The sequence below is a fragment of the Telopea speciosissima genome, chromosome 9 (assembly GCF_018873765.1).
Source record: "Telopea speciosissima isolate NSW1024214 ecotype Mountain lineage chromosome 9, Tspe_v1, whole genome shotgun sequence".
Taxonomy (NCBI): Eukaryota; Viridiplantae; Streptophyta; class Magnoliopsida; order Proteales; family Proteaceae; genus Telopea; species Telopea speciosissima.
Window position 1 is genome coordinate 41,481,615 of NC_057924.1, and position 25,148 is coordinate 41,506,762.

Genomic DNA, 25,148 nt, shown 5'->3' on the forward strand with positions numbered 1-25,148 from the left:
ATGGAACTTGGGTTTCCGTACCTCCATCTCCAAATCAAAATGTGGTTGGGTCAAAATGGGTTTTTAGAACATAGAGAAAGGCTGATGGCACCATAGAAAGATATAAGGCTAGACTAGTGGCCACAGGGTATAATCAACAAGCCGGAATTGATTACACAGAAACCTTTAGTCTGGTTGTTAAGCCTACTACAATGAGAACGGTTTTATCATTAGCAACATTCTGTAATTGGCCCATACGGCAGCTTGACATCAGTAATGCTTTTTTAAATGGTGCATTGCATGAAGATGTATACAGGTCTCAGCCAACTGGTTTTATAGATCCAAATTGACTTGACTATGTGTGTAAACTTTAAAAATCTCTCTATGGATTGAAGCAAGCACCAAGAGCCTGGTTTGAACGTTTGAGCTCTTACTTACTGAAATTGGGATTTCAAGGATCCAAAATAGACACATCCTTATTCATACGGAACAAGGACGCACAATGTCTATACATCCTGGTTTATGTTGATGATATAGTTATCACAGGCTCTACTTTGTCTCTGGTTCAACAGGTGATTCAAGACCTCCACAAGGAGTTTGCTCTGCGTGACTTGGGCCAGTTACATTATTTTTTGGGTGTAGAGGTCATCCCTCACTCAAAAGGGATTATTTTGTCTCAACAAAAATACATCACTGATATGTTGGAAAGAATCGGTCTGGAAGGTGTCAAGCCAGTTCAAACACCCATGGCACCTACTGCTCGGCTATCCAAGCATGATGGGTATCCAATGATTGATAACACCTTGTATCGCAGCATAGTTGGGGCCCTACAATATGCCACACTCACAAGGCCAGATATCTCCTTTTCAGTCAACAAAGTATGCCAGTTTCTTCAAGCTCCTACAGAGGTTCACTGGCAGGCTGTTAAAAGAATCTTGCGCTATCTTAAGGCAACTGTGACACACGGTCTTCTCATTTCTAAGAGTTCCATAACTGGTTTGATGGCCTTCTCTGATGCTGACTGGGCTGGTTGTGTTGATGATCGTCGGTCCACTGGAGGTTATGCGATTTTTATGGGGGCTAATCTAATATCCTGGTCTACCAGGAAACAACCCACCATAGCAAGATCATCCACTGAATCTGAATATCGAGCCTTAGCCAATGCCACAGCCGAAATCATTTGGATCACATCCTTACTTCAAGAACTGGGTATCTCCAGCAATCCCAGACCTGGGCTATGGTGTGACAATTTGGGGGCAACATATTTAACAGCAAATCCATTATTTCATGCACGAACAAAGCATATTGAGGTGGATTTTCATTTTGTCCGCCATCTAGTTGCACAAGGACAACTTGAGGTAAGGTTCATCTCCACAAAGGACCAGCTGGCCGATATTCTTACCAAGTCTCTGTCAACGGCTCGATTTGCCTTTATCCTTGACAAGCTGAAGATTTGCGAACGCCCCTCTTCATCTTGAGGGGGGATGTTAGGAGAACGTTTGGATTTGAATCTCCAACAGATTTAAAAAATTTTAAAATAGTTTGAACTATTCAAACTATGTAACTTCTTATCCCTACATGTTAGCTTGTTCAATGCTATCCAAACTCTACAGCGGATAGCATCCCATTGTAACTAAATGTAAATCAAAATTCAAATATAAATACACCTCAAACTCAACGTTTTGAGATGAGGAAAAATTCCAGAAAATACTCTATCGTCACAGGGATTAAGCTTGATGTTCAGAGGCATATGATTCGCTTTCTTGGGATTTCTTAGTTTTGGTGTTGGGCAAATTTGTAGTTAATGAGAAATGGAGGTTGTGGCTTCATCAACTGTTCCCTTCTACTTGAATATCAGTTCTGGTTAATGGGGGTTTGGTGGGATTTTTTGGGGTTGAAAGGGGGCTACGCCAAGGGGATCCTCTCTCCCCGATGCTATTTATTAGTACGGAGTAAGTTTTATGTAGAGGGCTGAAAAGAATGGTGGCAGAGCAGTAGATTCTGCCTTTCAGGGGTCCGAAGGGTGTTTCTATTCCTGGTCACCTACTTTTTGCTGATGATGTTTTTATTTTCATTAATGGTGCTTTAAGGTATGTTCGGGCTTTGAAGATTTTTTTGGACAAATACCAGTGTTTTTCTGGTCAAAATATCAATTTAGAAAAAAGCAAATTGTTTTGCGGTTCCATTATCCCCTCAAGAAGACGAAGCTCTGTAATCTTCCTACGAAGTACCTTGGTGTGGAGATTTTTAAGTGACGGGTTACGAAGGAAAGGATGCTGCCATTGGTTGATAAGTTCAAGAATCGGCTCCTAGGGTGGAGATGAAATTTTCTCTCCTTTGCTGGTAGGGTGGATCTGGTGAGGTTAGTTGTGTTGAGTCTCCCTATTCATAATTTTTCGGTTTACTGGTGGCCTACTTCCCTGGTGAAGCTGATGGAGCGATGGATGTGCAACTTTATTTGGTCTGGGGATATTGATTCTAGGAAGTAGGTGACTGTTAAATAGGATGTGTTGTGTAGTCCTAAAGCTTAAGGGGTTTGGGCATGAGATGTCTTCGCAATGTTAATATGGCTCTTCTTGGGAAATTAGCTTGGTCAGTTATGCATGAAGATTCATTGGTTAGTAACTTTCTCAGGGCGAGATTCATGAATGGTGATGGCTCTTTGAAAAATCAGTACCTTTCCTCTTCGATTTGGCCTGGTCTTAAAAAGGTTTGGCATGTGGTGAAACAGTTTGAGCGCTGGGTTATTGGTGATGGGTCTTCTGTGAATTTTCAGAAGGATTGCTGGTTGGGTAGTGTGTCAATTGCAGCGGCTTCGGGACTTAGGATGGAGCATTTTGAAGACAAAACTTTGAAGGTGGTGGATTTTATTGTGGATGATTTTATTGGGGATACTTTTTCTTCTGTTAAAAATATATTGCTACCGCCACAGTCTTGCTCGGATTCTTGCCTTTGGGGTCTTACCCCTTCGGGGGTGTATACCACTTGATCGGCTTGGGAAGCTTTTAGGAAAAGAAGCCCGAAGGTCTCTTGGCATGGAATTATTTGGAATAAATTGCTTTTGCCGAGGCATTCTTGTTTTGCTTGGAGATTGATGCATAAAAAAATTCCGACGGAAGGTGCTCTGTTGAGTAGAGGGATGCAGTTAGTGTCCCGCTGTGATCTTTGCCATGGTGATGTGGAGACTATGTCCCATCTATTTTTTAAATGTGGATTCTCTTATGACTTGTGGTAGAGATTCCTGAATTTCTTTGGGCTTACTTGGCCGGCTGTGGAGTCGTTGGAAGATGTGGTGTTTTGGTGGAAGAGAAAATCCAAAGTAGTGCCTTTGACGAGTGTGTGGGCATTGGGTGTGGTTCTGATTCTTTTTTGTATTTTGGAAGGAGCGTAACTCCAGGAAATTCGAGGGGAAGGCTACGACGGTGGGAGTAGTCTTGGGGGATGCCCTTCTTTCTCTTAAGGAGCTTGCGGGTCTTTCTTCGGTTTCGGTGTCTTCATCTCAGGACTTGGTTTGTGCTAGAAGACTTAATATTTCTTGGGTCCCTAAGGTTGTTCAGGTGATTAGGGAGGTTTGGTGGTGTAGACCTCCTAGGGGTTGGGTGAAGCTTAATGTTGATGGTTGCTCCTTAGGGAATCTAGGTTGGGCAGGTGGAGGTGGAATCTTTCGACATGAGATGGTGGTTCCTCTTTTGGGCTTCAGTGTGTTTCTTGGTATTAAAACAAATTTCGAGGTGGAATTTTGGGCGATCATGCACAGTCTGCTTAGGGCCAAGGAGATGGGTGTGACGGATTTATGGATTGAGTGTGCCTCTGTGGCGGTGGTTGGAGCTCTTATTTAAGGTGACATTCCTTGGTTTGTCAGGCAGATTTGGATTGGGCTCCAATCTTACCTACAGTCTATCAGATGGAAGATTTCCCACTGTTTTAGGGAGGCAAATCCTATGGCGGATTTCCTTGCAAAATCTGCTGCGAAATTTGGGGTCTCTGTCTCTTCGTTTGCTGATTTTCTCTCTTCAGTAAATTCGGCTTTGCTTGATGATACCTTAGGCCGCCCTTGGTATAGGTTTGGTTAATGGTTTGTTCCTCTTGTTGAGGTTTTTGTGTTGTTTGGTAGGGCGGTTTCCCTATTTTGGTGTTTTTGTATTCGTTTGGGGATGCCAGGACGTTAAGTATTCTTTTTTAATTTTAATATATTCTTTGCTGACCTTTAGCCAAAAAACAGATGAATAAAGAATATAGGACTTGACATAGGAACCTTAGGTGATTTTTGTTCTCTTTTTTTTTCATTTTTTTATTTGAGACAATGTTGCCTTGGAATTTTTTTTAAGGACTAATTTAGAATTTCCTTTTCAAATTTTGTAATTGTTATGGACCCATAATTTGATAGTACTACTTTTCTTTTAATGCTCATGGTAGCATATTTATTTTTAGGGAAAATTTCACAGGCACCCCCTGTAAGTATATCAAATATCACGGACATCCCAAACATTGTCAAAATATCATAGACACCCCTTACTTTATGACTTTATTTCAACTTAGTCCACTTCGTTAGGTCTGTGCAGTTAAGTTGTTGTTAACTCTTTTATAATAACGAAATTACACTTACCATAGGGTGAACTTCCCATAATACCTTAAGGTTAACACCCCAAATACAAATCATTCTCTTCATCTTCTTCAATCTGAAGGCGGAAGAAGCAAGAATAGGGAAGGGGGCTTCTTCTTCTTTCTCCTCTTGCAACCCCTTTCCTGCAACTCCACCCCTACCCTGCTCCTTCAAGCTTGGAACAGTGGGAAATCTTCTATCTGATAGATTGTAGATAAGATTGGAGCCCATAATTCCACCACCCCACTTCTCGATGCTCATTAAACTTGTCATTGAAGTTAAACTTTATCGCCGCTACGATCCTGCTGAACTCCAGCTTATTTTCATTTTTCACTGATGTCAAACACAAAGCTGTGGCAGTTTTTTTGTGCACAATCGCTCCCAGACAAGCCTTCCGGCCTTCACATTGCATATGGGATCTCCATTTTCCAGCACAAAGCAGGTAGGCAAATGACAAGCTTAATGGGATATGATCCACATCATGAGCAATAACCACCAACTGAGCCTTGTTCTGTTCAATGGGGTAAGTAATGTGATTAAGTCCATATTTGACAACAATTGGCTTCTTTGACTCTACCGTTGTTAAGAGTGTTTATCCAATATGGATAAATCCACTTGATTGATTTTCTGTATCAATCACAAGCAATATATACACAAAGAATGAGCTAAATCTAATCCTAATTACAGGGAATAAATATGGAATACAGAATAATACAAAATAATGAGAATAATGGAGATGGCGGATTGCATGGGATGGGATGGTGGATTGTGTGGAATTTGCATGAGAAAATATGGTAAGACTCCCCCTCAAGTTGGAGCGTGGAGATTACGAACGCCCAACTTGGAAAGCAAGTACTAGAAGTGCTCATGTCCAAGGGCCTTTGTAAATAAATCAGCAAGCTGATGCTTGGAAGCAATTTTACTTGGAACAATGAGTCCTTGCTGCTGTCGTTCTCGAACAAGGTGACAATCGATCTCTATGTGTTTAGTTCTTTCGTGAAAAACTGGGTTAGCAGCAATATGCAAGGCTGCCTGATTGTCACAATATAATGGAACCGGGGTATTGTATGAGAGGCCAATATCGCGAAGTAAATAAGTTAACCAGATGAGCTCACAAGTAGCGACAGCCATTGCGCGATATTCAGCCTCGGCGGAAGAGCGAGAAATTGTCTGTTGTTTCTTTATCTTCCATGAAACCAAACTGGAACCTAGCAAGACACAATATCCGGTGGTGGATCGTCTGGTCATAGGACAGCTGGCCCAGTCGGAGTCACAATATACCTTGAGATCCAGGTTGTCATTAGATGGGTACTATATGCCTTGGCCTGGAGTGCTCTTAAGATACCGTAACAGCCAGTGTGCGGCATCAAGGTGCGGTTGTCTCGGTTGGTGCATGAACTGACTTAAAATATTAACACAATGAACAATATCTGGGCGAGTGACTGTGAGATAGATCAAACGCCCAACTAGGCGGCGATAGCGAGTGGGATCGACAAGGATATCACTGCCATCACTAGATAACTTCAAATTCTGTTCCATAGGTGTTTCTGCTGGGTGTGCACCAGTGTAGCCTAAGTCGTCCAAAATGTCCAGAACATACTTGTGCTGACAGAGGTATAGGCCTTCTTTAGAGCGGGCGACCTCAATCCCTTGAAAATATTTCAATTGGCCAAGGTCTTTAATATGAAATTGACTATGGAGCATGTCCTGAACTTTTTGGATTAAGCATGCATCAGAGCCAGTGATAACAACATCATCAACATAGAGGAGAACAAAAACTGTCGCCTTGCGTCTATGTAGAATAAATAAAGAGTGATCTGCAATGGAGTGTCGAAAGTCGTAGGCACATAAGGCTGTTGAAAATTTTGAGTACCACTGGCGGGAGGCCTGTTTCAAACCATATAAAGATTTGTTGAGACAGCAAACTAGGGTCTCCCCCTTTCGACGATAACCAGGGGGTGGAGACATATATACTTCTTCATCCAAGTCGCCATGTAAAAAGGCGTTATTAACATCCATTTGATGTAGAGGCCATTTCTTTGCAGTAGCAATGGCAAGAATGACCCGAATGGTAACCAACTTTGCCATCGGGACATAGGTGTCATGGTAGTCGACCCCCTCAATCTGAGTGTATCCTTTGGCAACAAGGCGTGCCTTGTAACGCTCAATGTTGCCATCGGATCGTCTTTTAATTTTGAATACCCATTTGGATCCAATCGGTTTCTTTCCAAGTGGGAGCGGCACCAGAGACCATGTATCATTTTCATTCAAAGCCTACAATTCAGCTTGCATAGCTTCCCTCCATTCCTTGTGGCGCATAGCCTCGGTAAATGTGGCAGCCGGCGCAGATGGTGGATCCGTGGCAGCAAGACGATGGCCAGGGGTGCGAGAAGAGGTGGTAGTATCAGTGCGCTTCGGATCGTGATGATCGGTCCACCAGTCCGGGTAACCATGCTTCTTAAAACAACGGCTTTCCAAGTGGCCATCCTTGTCGCAATAAGTACAATGGTATTGCGGCTTGGATGGCTGGGTTTGCGAATGGAAGCAGCAATAGTGGTGCAGCCAGCAGCCATGGCGGCCTGGTCTGGTAGAGTTGAACGCCCAATAGAAAGGGAACGGTGTCGTTCCTCTTGAAGGAGAAGGGCATATGCTTTGTTGATGGTGGGCAGCGAGTCCATGAGAAATATTTGGCTGCGCACTGCCGTATATGAGTTGTTCAAGCCTTGAAGAAAGTCCATGAGCGAGTCAGTCTCCAAAAAATCATGAAAGAGTTTGAGCGCACCACACGAACAACTGGGCAGCGCGCGGTAGGAAAGAAGCTCGTCACGGTAGCCTTTGATCGTGGTGTAATAGGCTGATATAGAATCGGTTCCTTGCACATGAGTCGACAGAGCACGTCGAATTTCAAAAATTCGTGGGGCGTTCTTTGGGGAGAAACGCTCACGAAGATCATTCCAAACATCCATCGCCGAATTAATCCATAATATGCTATGGGCAATAGCAGGGATCGTAGAGTGGACGATCCAAGACTGAACCATGCTATTGTTCCGAATCCAGTGAGGCAAATCAAGAGAGGTAGCATCCGGCCTTGCCAAAGATCCATCAATGAAAGAGAGTTTATGTTTCGCTTCAAGAGCCATGAGCATCGAACGATGCCCGGTAGGGTAATTATCTCCATCAAGGAGAGGCTGAACTAAAGCCGATCCAGGTTGATCGGAAGAGTGAAGGAAATAAGGGGATGTAATGGGAACAAGGGAAGTGGAGGAAGTTGTCGACATAGCAGCATCAGATAGCGCTGCCGCAGTGGAAGAAGCTCCGGTCATAGTGGAGAAGAAGAATAAAAATATAGAGAAGGAATCAAGGATCGTGGTTTTTGGCTGATACCATGTTAAGAGTGTATATCCAATATGGATAAATCCACTTGATTGATTTTCTGCATTACAAGCAATATATACACAAAGAATGAGCTAAATCTAATCCTAATTACAGGGAATAAATATGGAATACAGAATAATACAAAAATAATGAGAATAATGGAGATGGCGGATTGCGTGGGATGGGATGGTGGATTGCGTGGAATTCGCATGAGCGAATATGGTAAGAACAGTCTTCCCCTCGGCTTCAACCTGTGCCCTCATAAGAAGTCTTTCCTTCTTATCAACCGATCAAGGTGTCAATCCTTATCTGGACTCTTAATCGGTGTTCTATTCCTGCTCCACTTCTATTGTGGATCGGTCGCGCTCATATCTATCTGCAAATTTATTATTATTTTTTTTCAGACTCACACGAGCTCCTCCTCTCTTGAGGATCCCCTCATCCACTGCCCCCTCCATCGCTTCCCCTCTACTGCCCCTTCTCTCTCCTCTCTTCCCAGTGCTCACGACTTTATTTCTCTCAAGCTTACACCTACCAATTATCTTTCAAGCATGTCGTGTCCTACTGCTCCTGATGAAGCCGTTACTTCGCAGCAACCAAGTAATAAATAGCAAGAGAATAGGTATACTTAAAAACAAATTTTTAATATACCTAAGAGAATAGGTATACTTAAAGTATTGAGCAGAGGAAATGTTGTGGAGGGAACAGTGGGTGCCAAATCTCTGGCCTTATCAGCAATCGCATTCAATTTCTCCAAAATTGGAAGGACTTGTGTCTTCAAATCAGGTCGGTCACGACGTCGTAGTTCTGTGCAGCTGAATCCCAACACGGCCAATTCTTGTGTTTCTTCAATTGGCCACTCCCCAGCCTTCAAATCCAAAATGTCAATCAAGCGGGCATCTTCTATAGCCTTGGAGACACTCAGTCACAATTTGAGAGAGACGAAGACTAGAGAGAAGAAGAGCCGCACAGAGATGGGACAGCCGAAGAGCATCGACACTATGCGTGGCTACCTCCTAAAATACACAAAGGAAAGGGGTCAGTTAGGGCACTCAAAATCTTGCGGGTGGACCCACCCAAATCCTATGTGACTCGTGGTTTGAGTTGCACTGAAACCCGTCTCCTAAGGGGGCATGAGATTTGGGTGTCCAGATGGAGTGAGATTGTCACTCATTTCTGCCCTTCCTATGAGAGGAACCTACAAACCTAACCGGGTAGGGAATCCTAATACAACCAAAGCACTCTGCACCCTCTACTCCTCTGTGAGTAGTGATCCACTGTTCAAGTTTGTGTGGCTGGGTACCGCTATATGCTCATTCCGTTCCGTTCATCCTCAAGCTCCTTTTATTTTTTAAGAAAAAAAATTACACGTCACAAATCACAAAAACAAAATTAGAGAAAATTAAGAACCAATGAAAATACGTTCTTTGTACAAGGATTTGAGAAAGAATGTAAACAGGCTTCAATCTAAGGAATTAAATACATAACTAATTACATCTCTAATGAATTTGAACTTAAAATCTTGTCCCTCTCCTGTCTGATATGTTTGGATTTCAGATTCGGAGACACGGGACTCGTAGAATCTGGCGATGAAAGCGGAGGCCTTCCTGTCAATGTCGGGTTCAGCAACCCAACGGTCTTTGTCTTCGTCGCTGTGTTGTACTCTTCTCAGGTTCACTGCATCGTCCCACATAGCTTCTCCTCCGTCGCCTGACTTCCTTCCCTTGCCAGTCTTGAACCCGTTAAAGATGGAGAAGAAGGATGATTTTCTGTCCCGTCCTTGCCCATGCCTACTGCTACTACTCTTGTCTTGCGCTGTTGGCGGCTCTAGTTTCTAATTGCAACAAAGCTCCCTCTCATTTATACTACGAGGGAGGCAGAGAATCCCCACCAGTTTGATCGCACTGAAGACGATCTAGAGATTCTGTACGGTTCGAATCGAGTTGAATGGTCTAGATTCTTCGAAATGACTTGGATACCTTATAATTGTAGTCTTATATACCTTTAGAGAAAATCTTTTGTAAAAGCACAAGTATTTTGGTCCTCTCCTTTTCTAATTGACCCTAACTTCATGTTTGTGAACTTCGTCAATACTATATAACCAACGTGGGAAGATGTATGCAGCAGCACAACATGGGCTTGCCATTACAAAGGGGGGGGGGGGGGTGGTCTTTTCGCCCACCCCCATGTGTCTGGGCATAGCCTGCACGCTCGGCACAGAGAACATTTTGGCTTATATATATATAGAGTAGTTTTCACACTAGCACTCCCATGTGTCTATCTCTTTCCTCCTCAAAACAAGGGGGTAGAGGTGTCTTTTCATATGGGGAGGAGAGAGCTAGACTCTTGGGAGTGCTGGACAAAGAACTTTCTCCATTATATATATAACCACAAAATGTAAAGATCAAATTTAGGAAAAAAATTAATTGTCAAAAATAAAAATAAAAAACATATAAGTACTATTACAACAAATTAAACTGGTAGTTTGTTAACCCTTTTTAACTGTATCATTTGCCAATTATTAAGAGTTTAGGATCAATTTTTTTTTTTTGGTGATCAATGTTTAGTTGCTTGGACTTGGGAATGGGAGAAGAATTAGTATCAAATTGGGATGTATAAAACTTATCAAAGACTAGAAAAATTTTAAAAAAATTAAAAAAACCAAGATATCAAAATCTGGTCATGTAACGCCTGCACCAGTGCGGGTCCAATGAGAGGGCGTGTAGGGGCATCAACATAGATGTGAATTTTTATTTCATGGAGGAGTGAGGGCAGTGCAGTTCGGGGTTGAGAGTTCAACACGTGGAAGATGCTTCACCCAACGGTGCAAGCTCGATTGACTCGGTTATTTTTTTCTTTCTTCTCAAGCTCAGCACCGTTGGATGTTGCATCTTCCACGGCCCCGAACCGCACTCAGCGATAAGGGAATTAGAGAGGATTTGTTTTTTCCAAAACAGAAAGGAAAAATGGAATTTCAAGAGATGAAACAAGATTCCCTCAATAACTAAATAAAATTACTAGCATTAAGTTCCTTAATTAAGAGTTAGACTGATAGAGGTGGGCCATTGGTGCATATTTAAACCATAAATGAACTTTATCTAGTATGATTCACCCTGAGAGCACTCAGACATGCATAACTAACAATTAGTAAAAAATAAAAAAAAAGAAGAGTAACATTTTAAAAGGAAAGAAACAACACTAAAAGGACTAGGAGTTGTTAGCAAGATAAATGGAAATGGGTCGACCAAAAAAATTAGAAGATGTTAGCAATGTTTAGTTCATGAATAGTATTTTTTGTCAGGTATTATTCATAAAGTTTGCTAACGTAGATGGTGACGTAAGCAAAATCAATCGGATCTATTGTTGGGTTCATCCGAATCCATTTGAAAGTTCGAAGCCGTAATTGGAGGTGCAGTTGCTTCGTCGGCTACAACCTGAGCTTCAAGTACTGCGAGAGCTTCTTCAACCTCGAAAAGAAGATCAGCCAAAATGTCTAATAGAGTTAGTCGCTAAAGATTTAAGACTAATTCTCGAGTAGTATTAGCAATTTCTTCAGGCATTTCGTAATCCATAGAAAATTGGGTGACAAAAATGAATCTTCCGTCAGCCACAATGTACCGAAAAGCAGGTAGATTATACTGAAGAGTAATATTAAGGGCCTCTTTGTGTAGAGCCATTAAAGACTGCTTATAGTGCTGGTCTACATGGATGAAGAGGTTCGCAATGGTAGCGGCTTCATCATCATCAGAAATGACCGAAGGTTCCTGAAATGAGTAACAGGAGGCTGGTCGAAGGTGCCAAATTTGATATGGCTGGAAGAAATGTTCTCTTTGTCTCCATCCCAATGTACTGGTACTGGTGAACTCTAGTCCTCTAGAGAATCGCCAGTTGGCAGTGGCGTGTGCTACCATGGTGTGGATCATCATGGGTAGCTGATCAAGGACCTGAGTACAGTAGCTTTGGAATACTAACTGTCCGACAAGACCCCATTCAACAGCAGCAATACCACAGGATTCATGTCCGGGGTAGAAGATAAGTCTATGTTGTTGATTATGTGTACGAAATATGCTTTTATTATATTCGAGCATAAAATTTTTGTAGACAAAATATTGTTCCTCATCACATTGACATTGTATCAATGGGAAGATTTCTCGGGGAAGGGTATCCTATGCTTTTTCATATAAACATATTTTTCTAATTTTGTGAAAAAGGGGGTGCTTTTGATCATTATCTACGAAATCAGAAATATTTAGAAAAGTGTGTACTTTCTCAAGAGAAACAGTATCATCCCAATCAATTTGTTTGAGTGAGTGAAGAACAACAAATTGAAATTCTAGGTGATTTTTGTAGAAAGCGCCTAGAGATTTGGAAAACTGTGTTAGTGTTGTTCGGAAGGGTTTCTTTTGATCGGACAAATGTGCTTTCCATAATTTGTTGATAAGTTCATACCATTTTGTAGGTACACCATCATGTCGGTGGAAATTAGTCGTTCAGGTAACAGACTGAGAAAAAGGTAGAAGAGTAGTCATTGCTGGCAGTTGTTGTACTGCTTGTGAATAGCTGACTGGGGTCATATTCCACAAAAAATAAGGGTCTTGACGGTCCTGTTCATTTATTTCCTGGGTACAAATAGGGACTAAAAGGTTGAAAATCTGATGGAGTGAATTCTGCGTGGGTGGCAGGAATTCGTATATAATTAGTCCTTTGGGTGGGACAATATGATCCAAAAGCATTCCTTGGGGTAGGAGATGCAATTGTTGACTGGGGTTCCCGGATGAGAATTCCGCCAGGTCGAGGAATAAAGGGAAGTTTTCCTTTTAAGGATTTCTTCTGCTTACTCCCAAGATGTGCTTTACCTTTGTCTGGGGGACGAGGATTCATCTCTACTAAGATAATCAGCCAAAAAATTGTCAGTGCCTTTAATATGAAAATTTTCAAATGTATATTGATTAATGGTGTTGTACCAATTAATCCGTCCGGAATTTTCTTCACGTTTTTTGGATTTAAGAAAATCTCTTTCAGCCTGGTTATCGGTGCGAATAAGAAAATTTTCAGGAATAAGGTAAATTTTGAAACGTTGCAAAGCATTTACAAGTGCCAAAATCTCTTTTTCATAAATTAGATAATTGATTTGAGCAGGAGTAAATTTACCAGAATTATATCCACAGATTTGTTCATCAGCAGGATTTTTGAGCAGGCGTGCCTTTAAGACGCAGCCCCAATGTTCGTTGCTAGCATCAGTTTCTAAAATTACCCGATCACCAGCAAGGGGAAAGTAAATAGAAGGGCAAGATTGTTGTATCTCATCCTTGATGGATTGTACGAGTTGAGAATCTTCGGCTGTCCAAGAAAACTCAACATCTTTTTTCAATTTTAATAAAAGTCTCTTTTCTTTGGTAGAAAGGTCTTTTATATAAGTTCGACCATAATTAAGAATTCCTAGGAACTGTTGTAAATATTTTTTATCAATCAGTTTGGTAGGAAAATCTTTAATTTTGACTAAAATATGATCTTGGAGTTGGAGTCCTTGATTAGATAAGATTAAACCCAGAAATTCGATTTTGGTTTGTTCCAATGGGTGACAGTATTATTCCATGTTGTTGGAATAGGTCAGCAATTATCTTAAGATGTGTTTGATGTTCTTCCCATGATTTAGAAAAAACAAGAATGTCATCAATGTATGCAGCACAAAAAGGAAGATCACCAAAAATAGAATCTATCCATCTCCGAAAGATCTGTGGAGTAGTGTGATATGGCACAAATCACCCCACCAATCAGAAGCTGACACATGGCCGAGCCGAGGACAGTTTGCCGAGCAAACCGACCCATGCAAGGTCGATCCGAGCCGACCCCTGACAAATCAGACATTCGGACTTCCGTGTACCGAGCACACGCGCCACGGAGCACCGCCCTCAGGGCTGACCTCACACCAGTAGGCCAAGGTTGGGGCCGAGCATTGAGGCCACGACTACCAGTGGGGCCGACCACCCCAGCAGACCACAGGAGCCGACCACATGGGCCGACCACCGAGGCCGAATCCTCCACAAAAGCCATCGTAACGGCTCGCCGGGAATCACAGAGCCACGTCAGCACAATCCGAGAATCGCGGGATAGGGATTGAGCCACAATCCTATCACGATACGGAATCACACTTAGATATGGACTCTTACCTTAACGGGAGTCCGACCTTGAAAATAACTCTCCACTCCACGCAACGGGATAGAGCCTTCCAAGAGAAGAACTCCTACCATACTAGGATTCCTCCAACCTCCTCATCTCCCTCTATAAATACTCAGGTATGGAGCACCATTACTCATCTCACTTTTTACTAAGCTGTTACACTGTTGCACTAGAGACCTGACTTGAGCGTCAGAGATTCCTAGGTTGGAGCCACACCGGCTCTCTTGCGCTCACTCGTCTTTTTGTAGGCTCATCCGTGGGAGAATCGGGGGACGGAGGTTTTCACACGCAATAGATTTGGCGCCGTCTGTGGGAACGACGTCAACTAGTCATCGTCGTTTCTGCCAATCCAAGGAGCGAAGACAATGGTATTGCAAACAAGATCAGGACAGCACGGCTCTGCCTCCTGCGGGGATGAGCCGCAACCTGATAGGCAAGCGAGACGTTCGCCACCCCCTGAAAAGTCACGACAAGGCGTGATCGGAAGACCACCACGAGGGGAAGGAGCGCGGCCCAGCGTGGGCGCCACGGCCAACCCGATTCCCCCGGTGGATGGTGGGAATGGCGGAAGTGTGTTGGACACGACGGCAGAAGGACGGCCAAGGGCCGATCCGAACCACCCAGGGTAGAATTTACAGCTGCCGCCACCCGTGCACAAGAAATTTGGATCCGAAAGCCCCGACGAACAACCGACAAGTCATGGACATTCAGCTTTAATTGCTGCACACTAATGAGATGTTGCGAACTCTCATGGGACAAATGGCCCAGGGCGGGTTGCTAGGCCAGCCACCAGTGGCACCCCCCTTGGCACCAGTGCTCATCGAGGAAAACTTGTAGCAGAATGCTGGTCGGTGTCGGGCTGAGCCAAGCCGAGCATCGTCATCTCATCCCCCCGCCAGAAAAGTCCTCCCCCGCGTCCCAACAGGAATGCTCGGCCAGATGAGCAGGAGCATCGTCGGAGCCCGAGGACTAGGCGAGAGATCCGAACCAGCGGCATTGGTAGCGAGAAGATCGGTATTTTCAGGCCTGTTCGGAGAGGACGGACAGCCGAGGGCACATCGAGAACAACAGGAGGTAGCCCCCTGACGTCGAAGCCCACCTCTCCAAGAAGAGTAGCCGAGAATCTCCCGCAAGTCCAATTTCCAGGTGGAAAGAAGAATAAGGAGGGGTGATGCTGACCGAGCCGACCAAAATGGCCGACCTCAAAGGGACGACCGAGCGAGCCGATCCTGAGCTGAAGGATAAAATGGCCGACCTCGGCCTAATGAACAGGATAATTTGCACCAGGTGGATGACCCGAACGGTCGAGCATCTGAAACTGAGCTGGAGAAGCGGCTACAAGACTTGGCCGAGCAGGTGGAGGGATTGAAGAAGCAGCGACCCCGAACGCCTATTCACTGGTCGGACGACACCCTTATCCTCCTGAGATCATGACCGCACTGCTACTGGCCGGGTTCAAGCCGCCTCCCTTCGACCGGTATGATGGGACGACCGACCCGACGGATCATATCAACTACTTCAATGCTATAATGACCATGTACAGGGGAACCGAGATTGTCTCTTGTCGGGCTTTCCCCGCATCTCTCAAGGGCGCGGCGACCTCATGGTTCTCGTGGTTGCCACCGAACTCCATAACAAGCTTTGCTCAGCTCTGCCAAGCCTTTATCACGCGCTTCTAGAGTAGCATAAAACACAAGAAGACGACGGTCAACCTCCTCAGTGTGAAGCAACGGTCTGATGAGTCGATCCGAGTATTCATCTCACGTTTCAACAAAGAATCCTTAGACATCAAGGATTTGGATGAGGCCATGGCCCATACTGAGATGAGCAACGGGCTCGCCGACATGGACCTCTTCAAGGACTTGGCCCAAAAGCTGACCAAAAACCTGGCCGAGCTCTTGGAGAGGTGCAATGAGTTTATAAATATGGCGGAGGTGCTCCAAGCCCGGAAGGGGAACGAAGGCAGAGCCAAGAAGAAAAAGTGGACGACTGATGACCGCAAGGAGGAAAAGCGGCCCAGGTCTGATCACCGAGCCGAGAGATCAGATCGAGCTCCGAGCCCCGATTACACCCCACTGAATACCTCGCAAAAGGAGATTTTGATGCAAATACAGGACGCCAGGTACATCCGCCGACCCCAACCGATGCAAGCCGGGTCATCTCGAAATCCCAACAAGTATTATCAATTCCACAAGGACACCGGTCACGACACCGAGGATTGTTATCAGCTGAAAAGAGAAATTGAAGAGCTGATAAAAATGGGGTACCTGAAGCAATATGTCAAAGGAGGCCGAGAAGAACGTGGGGGTCGACGACCCGAGGATCATGACAGGAAAACGGCCGAGCCAAGGACAGATGGCCAAAGAGCCGAGCACGACGAGGATAAAGACAGGACCGAAAAGTAAGATGATGGACCCGGGCTGAGCAGTGACAAGGGAGCCCCCATATACACTATCCTTAGAGGCCCCGGACAAGAATCCACATAGAAGGCCAAGGCGAGTGCGTGGTTCGTAGGGGTCTTCGAGATGCCAGGCAAAAGGCTAAAGTCTGAGGCGACGATCTCCTTCACTGAGGCCGACCTAGAAGGTATAAGTTTACCTCACCATGATGCTTTGGTAGTGCCGGCGGAAATTACAAAGAGACCCGTTCATCGCGTATTGGTTGACACGGGTGCATCCGTGGACCTTATGTCGCAAGACGTGTACCAACAATTCAGCTTCAACGATGAAGCGCTCAAGCCGAAGGGCACCTCACTTCATGGGTTCTCCGGACCGCCGCCACCATCAAGGGCTTAATCGACCTACTGGTCACGTTCGGACAAGCTCCATGTCAAGCGATGATCCAAGTCAAATTCACGGTAGTGCGGTTGGTGGTGGCCTTCAATGCCATACTCGGCCGCCCATCATTGACCGCTCTCCAAGCCATCATCTCACCGACACAGTTGAAGATGAAGTTCCCTACAGAGAACGGCATTGGAGAAATCCGAGGTGATCAAAAGAAAGCTCAGGAGTGTTACGAAACATTCGTCAATCAAAATAAAGGCAACGTCCGAGGATGGCGATGTGCGTCGAACACCTCCCTGAAGACTAGTGGGATGAGCTCACAGAAAGGCGTGGAAGACCTATAGAAGACCTCATCCCATTCTCCCTCAGCGATGAAGATCCGACGAAGACAGTACAACTCAGGTCATTGTTGAGCGAAGAACAGCTGGGAAAATTCTTAAGGACGAATGCCAATGTATTCGCCTGGTCAGCCACCGACATGCCGGGCATACCGAGGCACATAGCTAAGCACCGAATCCATATCGATCCAAGCCAAAAGCCTACCCAGCAGAAGCCCTTGATCCACAAGCCGCGATCAAAGAGGAGGTGGAGAAGCCCTGCCAATCAGGGTTCATCCGAGAAGAAAAATTCTCGACTTGGTTGGCGAACGTCGTTATGGTTCCCAAGCCAAATAGGAAATGGAGGATGTATGTCGACTACACCAGCCTTAACAAGGCTTGCCCAAAGGACGAGTACCCGCTACCTCGGATTGATCTCTTGATTGACGCCACGGCAGGGCACGAGATGTTGAGCTTCATGGACGCGTACTCCGGCTACAACCAAATCATGATGCATGAGGAGGATGAGTCGTACATGGCATTTCAAACTGACCAAGAAAATTTCTGTTACAAGGTTATGCCGTTCGAGTTGAAGAATGCCGAAGCAACATATCAACGACTAGTGAACTATATATTCCATAGGAAGATCGGTAGAAACATGGAAGTCTACGTGGACGACATGTTAGTGAAGAGCTTGAAGGCTGAGCACCACTTGGCCGACCTGGAAGAAGCCTTCGACGTGCTAAGGAAGAACCAAATGAAACTGAACCCCGCCGAGTGTGCATTCGGCATGACCTCGAAAAAGTTCCTCAGCTTCATGGTCTCCGTCAGAGGCATCGAGGCCAATCCAGCAAAAATCAAGGCCATCCAAGAGATGAGCTCTCCAAGGATGATCCGAGAAGTAGAAAGGCTAAATGGGCGAGTGGCGGCGTTGGCACGATTCATGTCGAGGTCGGGCGACAAGTGCCTGCCGTTCTTCAAGGCCCTCAAGAACATCCGAAACTTGAAGGACTTCATTTGGTCGGACGAATGTCAACAAGCTTTTGAAGAGCTGAAGAAATACTTGGAGAACCCGCCTCTTCTCAGTCGACCCGAGCCAAAAGAAGAGCTTCAAGTTTACTTAGCCGCTACCCTGGTGGCGGTCAGTGCGATGTTGGTTAGGGAAGAAGGCCGAGCTCAGAAGCCCATATACTACATCAGCCATATTCTTGTCGACGTCGAGACGAAATACTCCAAGTTTGAGAAGGTAGCATTCACTCTTATCACGGCCGCGAGAAAGCTAAGGCCATACTTTCAAGATCATCCGATCGCGGTGCTGACCGACCAGCCTCTCAAGAAGATATTGCACAAGCCCGACATGTCAGGTCGACTGATCACCTGGGTGGTCGAGCTGAGTGAGTACGATATAAGCTATTGCCCGAGGACCACGATAAAAGGGTAAGCACTTGCCGACTTCATCATCAAGTGCACAATGCTCGACCTCGAGGTTGAGGAAGAGAAGACAGTGGAAGAAGCCAATGCGGAAGCTAAGGCCGACCCAACCTGGACCATGAACGTTGATGGCTCGAGCAACCCCAGAGGAAGCGGGGCTGGGCTGATCCTGGTGAGCCCTGAGGGGTTTTGCGTCCAATATGCCCTAAGGTTCAAGTTCCCAGCCTCGAACAATGAGGCCGAATATGAGGCCCTCCTGGCTGGACTCCGAGTCAGTAAAGCCATAGGCGTCAAGCAATTGAGGGTACGAGGAGACTCGTAACTTGTGGTCAACCAGGTCAACGGAGACTATGAGGCGAAAGATAAAATAATGATAGCCTACTTGAGCCGAGCACGGGAGTTGATTTCTGAGCTCGAGCACTTTGAGATGACCCGAGTACCGAGGAAAGAGAACGTCGTGGCTGACACCCTGTCTAGGATGGCCGAGGCCGACCTCCCAAATCTGAGCTAATCAGTGTACATTGAGATTCTGGAGAAGCCATCCTTGTAAGAAGAAAGTGTCAAACACATCAAGGAGGATGGGCCGACCTGGATGGACCCCATTGTAAACTATTTGGAGAATGACCAGCACCCAGAGAATCAGGAAGAACCAAGAAAAGTCAAGATCTGAGCTACCAAGTACACCATGATCGACAGAGTTCTCTATAAGAAAGCCATCTCAGCGCCCCTTCTCTGATGCCTCAGACCGAAGGGAGCCGAGTACGCCTTGGCCTAGGTGCACGAAGGAATATGCGGGAGCCACATGGGCGGCCAAGCTCTAGCATATAAGATACTTCGACAAGGGTTCTACTGGCCGAGAATGCAAGAAGAGGCCATGAAGTATGTGAAGATGTGCGAGAAGTGTCAGCTCTTCGCACCAGTGCCGAGCCGACCTGCAACGAAGCTGACCTCTATGCTAAGTCCAATTCCTTTCGCTATGTGGGGGATGGATATACTTGGAGACTTCACCCCAGCTTCCAGAAATCAGAAATACGTGGTCGTTGCCATCGACTACTTCACTAAGTGGGTTGAGGCCAATCCCCTGGCCACCATCACTGAGAAGAGCATGGAGAAATTCTTCTGAGACAAGGTGATCTATCGGTTTGAGCTACCCAAAGTGCTTATCACTGACAATGGTGCGCAGTTCAACAATCCGAGCTTTCGAGAGTTCTGCAAGCACTTCTACATCGATTTTTGCCCAGTCTCAGTAGCTCATCCACAAGCCAGTGGCCAAGTGGAAGTGTTGAACCGAACACTACTTGCAGGGATCAAAAGAAGATTGGATGAAGCCAAAGGAAGATGGGTGGAAGAGCTACCAAACGTCTTATAGGCATATCGGACAACCATGAGAACACCGACCGAGGAGAGTCCTTTTCAGCTAGCATATAGAACCAAAGCCCTCACTCCCACTGAGGTCAAAGCGTCATCATACCGAGTACTCAACTTTGATGAGAATACCTACGAGGATGGGCTTAGAGCCAACCTCGACTTTCTCAACGAAGTCTGAGAGAACGCCTTGCTTCGAAACATAGCTTACAAACAGAAGACGGCAAAGTACCACGACTCGAGGGTGAAGGAGCGACATTTTTGCCAAGGAGACCTCATCCTTAGAAAGATCAGCGCGTCCCAACCAAAATAGCAAGGAAAGTTAGCACCAAATTAGGAGAAACCGTACATAGTCTCCAAGCAAATTTGCCCAAGGACGTATCGCTTGCAGACTCCGGGGGGCAAGAAGGTACCGAGGCCTTGGAACTCGGAAAATTTGAAGAAATTCTTTCAGTAATTCCCTCAAGTATTCTGCTCACCATGATCGAGCTGAACAAAATAAAAACTAAGCAAATTTTGCCAAGGCATTGTGCTCGGCCAAGGAGTCAGTTCGGCCGCATGGAGACACATGTGGTAACCGAGCCGAGCTGACCGCTGGAGGCAGCAAATTAACTAAAGACCGTAAAGACGAACGGAATAATGCATACAGTGAAAGAAGGCCAACGATTACCGAGCTTAAATACTTAGACAAATTTGGAGGAAAAAACATTTCATTCATTAAAGGTCGACAGCTTGGCACGGTTACAAAAGTGGGCAACTCGGCCTGTTACAAAAAAAAAAGAGGAAAAGAAGGTTGATCAAAACCCCGAACAGGGGGGTATGTACATCAAAAGAGGAAAAAGGAGGGCCTAGAGCTCGGCGGTATTGAGGGGGTCCTCGGTAGCAGGGTCCTCGATGGCAACTTCCTTATCAGAGACGTCCTTAGCGGCGTCCTCGGCGAACGGGTCGACCTCGTCCTACAGAGCGGTCTCGGTCAGGCCGGCTTGAGGGAAGGGTAGGTGACCTTTATCTCCTTAAGGAGGTCGGCTCGGCCCGAGTCGTAGCCCTTGCCATACGATGGCTTCCTTATCTCATGGCACACCTGGGCATATTCCTCCGACATGAGGTAGTCAATAACCGCCTCAGCTCGAGCCCGTGCCAGGTCGACCTTGGCATTCTTCTTGGCTTGGTCGAGCTGAGCCTTCAAGGCCTCGACCTCCTCCCCTCGCTTCACCGTCGCCTCCTCCAAGCTCTTGACCTTAGCCTCGGCTTCGTCGAGCTTTGCGATGGTCTCCCGACGTGCCAGGATGGCCTTACGTGTGTTCCCGTTGGCTTTCTCGACCTGAGCCTCGAGAGAGGAGTTCGTGGTCAAAAGCCGTTCAAATCAGAGGAGGGTCTCCACGACCTTGGAAAACCCCTACAAAAGACGTCCGAGCATTAGCGAAGCTGAGCACAACAGGTCGAACCTCTAGTAGGTGCAGAGCAGGAAACTTACCATATTGAAGTCCTGGAACAGGGAAGAGAGGAGCTCGGGATCGGACAACTTCTCGAGCATTTCCTTATCCTTAGGGAGCCGACTTATGTCAAGCCACTCCTTAGCATGAGCGGCCGAGGTCAAAGCCGAGTCCCCTGGGAAGAGACGCCAGCTCAGCCGCAATGGGGCATTATTTGCCGAAGCCCTCCCCAGGACGAACCGAGAGACGTCGGTCGGCGAGGCCACAGGCAGAGGACCACTACCCGTCAGATTGACCGAGATCTTCTGGAGTTTGATGTCGTCCCTTGGTGGGCTCAGCTCGTCCTTCCGACCCTTCCCTCTTCGGGAGGGGCTCAATGGAGCTCTGTTCTTCTTGGCCTCGAGGCTGATCACCGTGTCAGTTGGGCTCAACAGCACAGCCTTGCCCTTCAATGTCTTGGAAGTCTTGCCTTGGGACTTCTTCTCGGCGTTTTTCTTCCTCCTCTCCGTAATGGTCTCAGCCCTGAGCCGAGCCGTGTCCATAGGAGGAATGTAGCCAACCACTGTAAGAAAGATAACGCATTTGAAACTTGCCAAAAGGAGAAAAGACCAAATAAACGGGTCGGCTCGGATGCCCCAGTCGACCACCGCAGACTGAAAATAGCTCAGCTCGGACTCCTACCAGGGGTCATATGCCACCTTTGAAGGAACCCCTCGTCCAGGAGCTGGAGGACATCGAAAGGCTAATATTGGCTGATTAGGTCGAGCGAGGTCAGCTCGTTCTCGGTCAGGGGCAAGGTCCAGTTGACGTAACCCAAGTGGATCTCCTTCCACTCGGCCCGGAAGGGGTAGCTCGGGATGGAAGCAAAGAAGTACCGAGACTTCCAGTTCTTATTTGAGGACGGCATCCCGACCAAAAACTTGTGGTGGCTCAAGGCCGCGCTCTTCCCAGTGCGGCAGGTGAAATAGTACCACCCCTTCTCCAGTGACTTCTTTAGGAAATAGAGCCGAGAAAAAGAGCCACGCTCGTAGCTCGGCCCATCTCACAGAAAAGGATGTGGAAGCCGTACACGGACAGCCATGAGTTCGGCACTAGCTGACCTGGAGACAGGTGGAAATGGTCCAAGATCTGATCCACCAGGTCAAGCACGGGAAGCCTAAAGGCATACTTGAAGAGCATTTCGTACAAGGCCACCTCGCCAGGCCGGATGTAGCAAGCCATCTCCCCAGGGTTAGGATCTCGGAGCTTGACGTCCTCGGAGATGGCATAAGTCGCCCTGAGGCGTTGGAGGTCGGCATCAGTGACTGTGCTCTGGACAGTGCCGACACTTCCTTCTTTAGGCTCGGGAGCATCAGCGGACGAGCTGACCGAGCTGACCCCACCTCGGGAAGAACTCTCCTCACCCGACTCCTCGTCATCTGTCAAAGATGATCCCGAGCCCTCAGCTCGATCTTCAGGAATTGGCTGGGCCTCAAGGCCGGACTCCTTGGGCAGGGGAAGCTCGACGACGTCGACCTGATGCGGCTCCGCTACGGCAGGCTCGTCCGAGGTCGAGCCTAGTAGGTCTATTGTGGGGGAGCGAGCAGGGAGCTCTCGGCTTGGACTCGCACCCTCAGCCGCCCCAGCTAACACCTCGCCCGCGTGACTACTACCAACTGACATAATGGGCAGAGGGGACTTACTGGTTGAAGAAGCTTCGGAGACGAGCTGAGCACGAACTAGAAAGCTGAGAGCACCGAGCACTGAATGAGATGAAGAATCTAAGCTAGTCGAGCAGTCAAAAACTTAAAATAGTAAAGAATGAATGAGGAAGAGTCGCCTACTTAAAGCCTCTGAGCAGAGAAGATCCAACGGTCGAGAAGAACTCAACAAGATCTAACGGCCCAAATTAAAAGATGATTCGAATTCCCAAGCCTGCCATAATGACTTTGGATGATGTGGCACGGACACCCCAACTGTTAGACCATACAACGTCCAATCGTCGATGAAGCAAGCTCGGCTCGGCCGTAATGAAGGATAGCCGAGCAGACCGAGTACTTCACTCATCAGTGCCGTGCTGACCCCTGATGAGTGGGGGGGCCTGTGATAAGGGACAAATCACCCCACCAATCAGAAGCTGACACATGGCCAAGCCGAGGACAGTTTACCGAGAAAACCGACCCGTGCTAGGTTGAGCCGTGCCAACCCCTGACAAATCAGACATTCGAACTTCTGTGTACTGAGCACATGCACCAAGGAGCGCCGCCCTCATGGCTGACCTCACACCAATAGACCAAGGTTGGGGTCGAGCATTGAGGCCATGGTTACCAGTGGGGCCGACTACCCAGGCCAACCACAAGAGCCGACCACATGGGCCGACCACACGGGCTGACCACCGAGGCCGAACCCTCCACAAAAGCCATCGTAACGGCTCGTTGGGAATCGCAGAGCCATGTCAGCACAATCTGAGAATCACGAGATAGGGATTGAGCCACAATCCTATCGTGATACGGAATCACACTTAGATATGGACTCTTACGTTAATGGGAGTCCGACCCCGAAATAACTCTCCACTCCACGCAACGGGATAGAGCCTTCCAAGAGAAGAACTCCTACCATACTAGGACTCCTCCAACCGCCTCATCTCCCTCTATAAATACTCAAGTATGGAGCACCATTACTCATCTCACTTTTTACTAAGCTGTTATGCTGTTGCACTGGAGATCTGACTTGAGCGTCGGAGATTCCTAGGCCGGAGCCACACCGGCTCTCTTGTGCTCACTCGCTTTTTGCAGGCTCATCCGTGGGCAAACCGGGCAACAAAGGTTTTCACACGCAACACAGTGTATAGTCCAAAAGGCATGACGGTCCACTGATAATGTTTATTAAAAGGAACACTGAAAGCAGTTAGCGTTTTAGATTCCGTAGTTAACTTAAGTTGCCAGAAACCTGATTTACAATCAAACTTACTGTAAATAGTGGCTTCTTTAGCTCTATGTATCAAGACATCCTTGTGTGGGATGAAATATCCATCAAAGATAATATTCTGGTTTAATCTTTGTAGTTAATAACTAGTCGAGCCTTTCTGGGCTTAATTTTGGCATGGTTGCATACCATAAATGCCATGCAAGTGTGAGGCCTAGTTGAAGGTTCAATTAATCCTAAATTAAGCAGTTCAGGAATCTGTTTGTCAAATTCCTCAATATCTGGCTTAAAATAAAGAATTGGTTTCACACAGATAATTTTTTGTGGATGATCCAATTTTATAGAGCAAAACCTGGGGCTTTTATCCCAAAGTAACAAAGGATTGTCACTAAAATTGGTTTTGAGCTGATCATAGAGCCAATGGGTTGGTTCTATTATGGTAATTGTGATAGGTACCTATGTAAATCCCTTATCACAAACATAAGAATGTGATGAGAGTAATTTTAAATCTACAGTGCCCGTAGGATGCTGTATCCGAAAGACACAAGGTAAGATGGTGATAGGCATATAATTAAAAAGAAAATTAGTGCCTAATATGACGTCACCATGCATCGAAGGAAAACATGTGATTTTTGGTATTATGAATTCTTTATTGCCCAGGATAATTGGGACATTTAGAGCTTTGTACTCTAAAGTGATAGAAGGTCCAGAGACGCCACTGACAAAAACTGGTTTGTCCATTTTTGTCCAGACATGTTCAAGTATAGCATTGCGTTTG

General features: G+C 46.3%; 1 long non-coding RNA gene across 1 annotated transcript in view; it reads left to right on the top strand.

Annotated features, from left to right (window-relative positions):
- Window positions 1-5,423: 5,423 nt before the first annotated feature.
- LOC122640541 overlaps window positions 5,424-25,148 on the top strand; it is a 28,077-nt gene continuing 8,352 nt past the window's right edge. The window contains exons 1-2 of the long non-coding RNA XR_006329687.1: window positions 5,424-5,434; window positions 8,666-8,668. This is a non-coding gene — a long non-coding RNA (uncharacterized LOC122640541). The remainder of the gene's footprint in view (window positions 5,435-8,665; window positions 8,669-25,148) is intronic.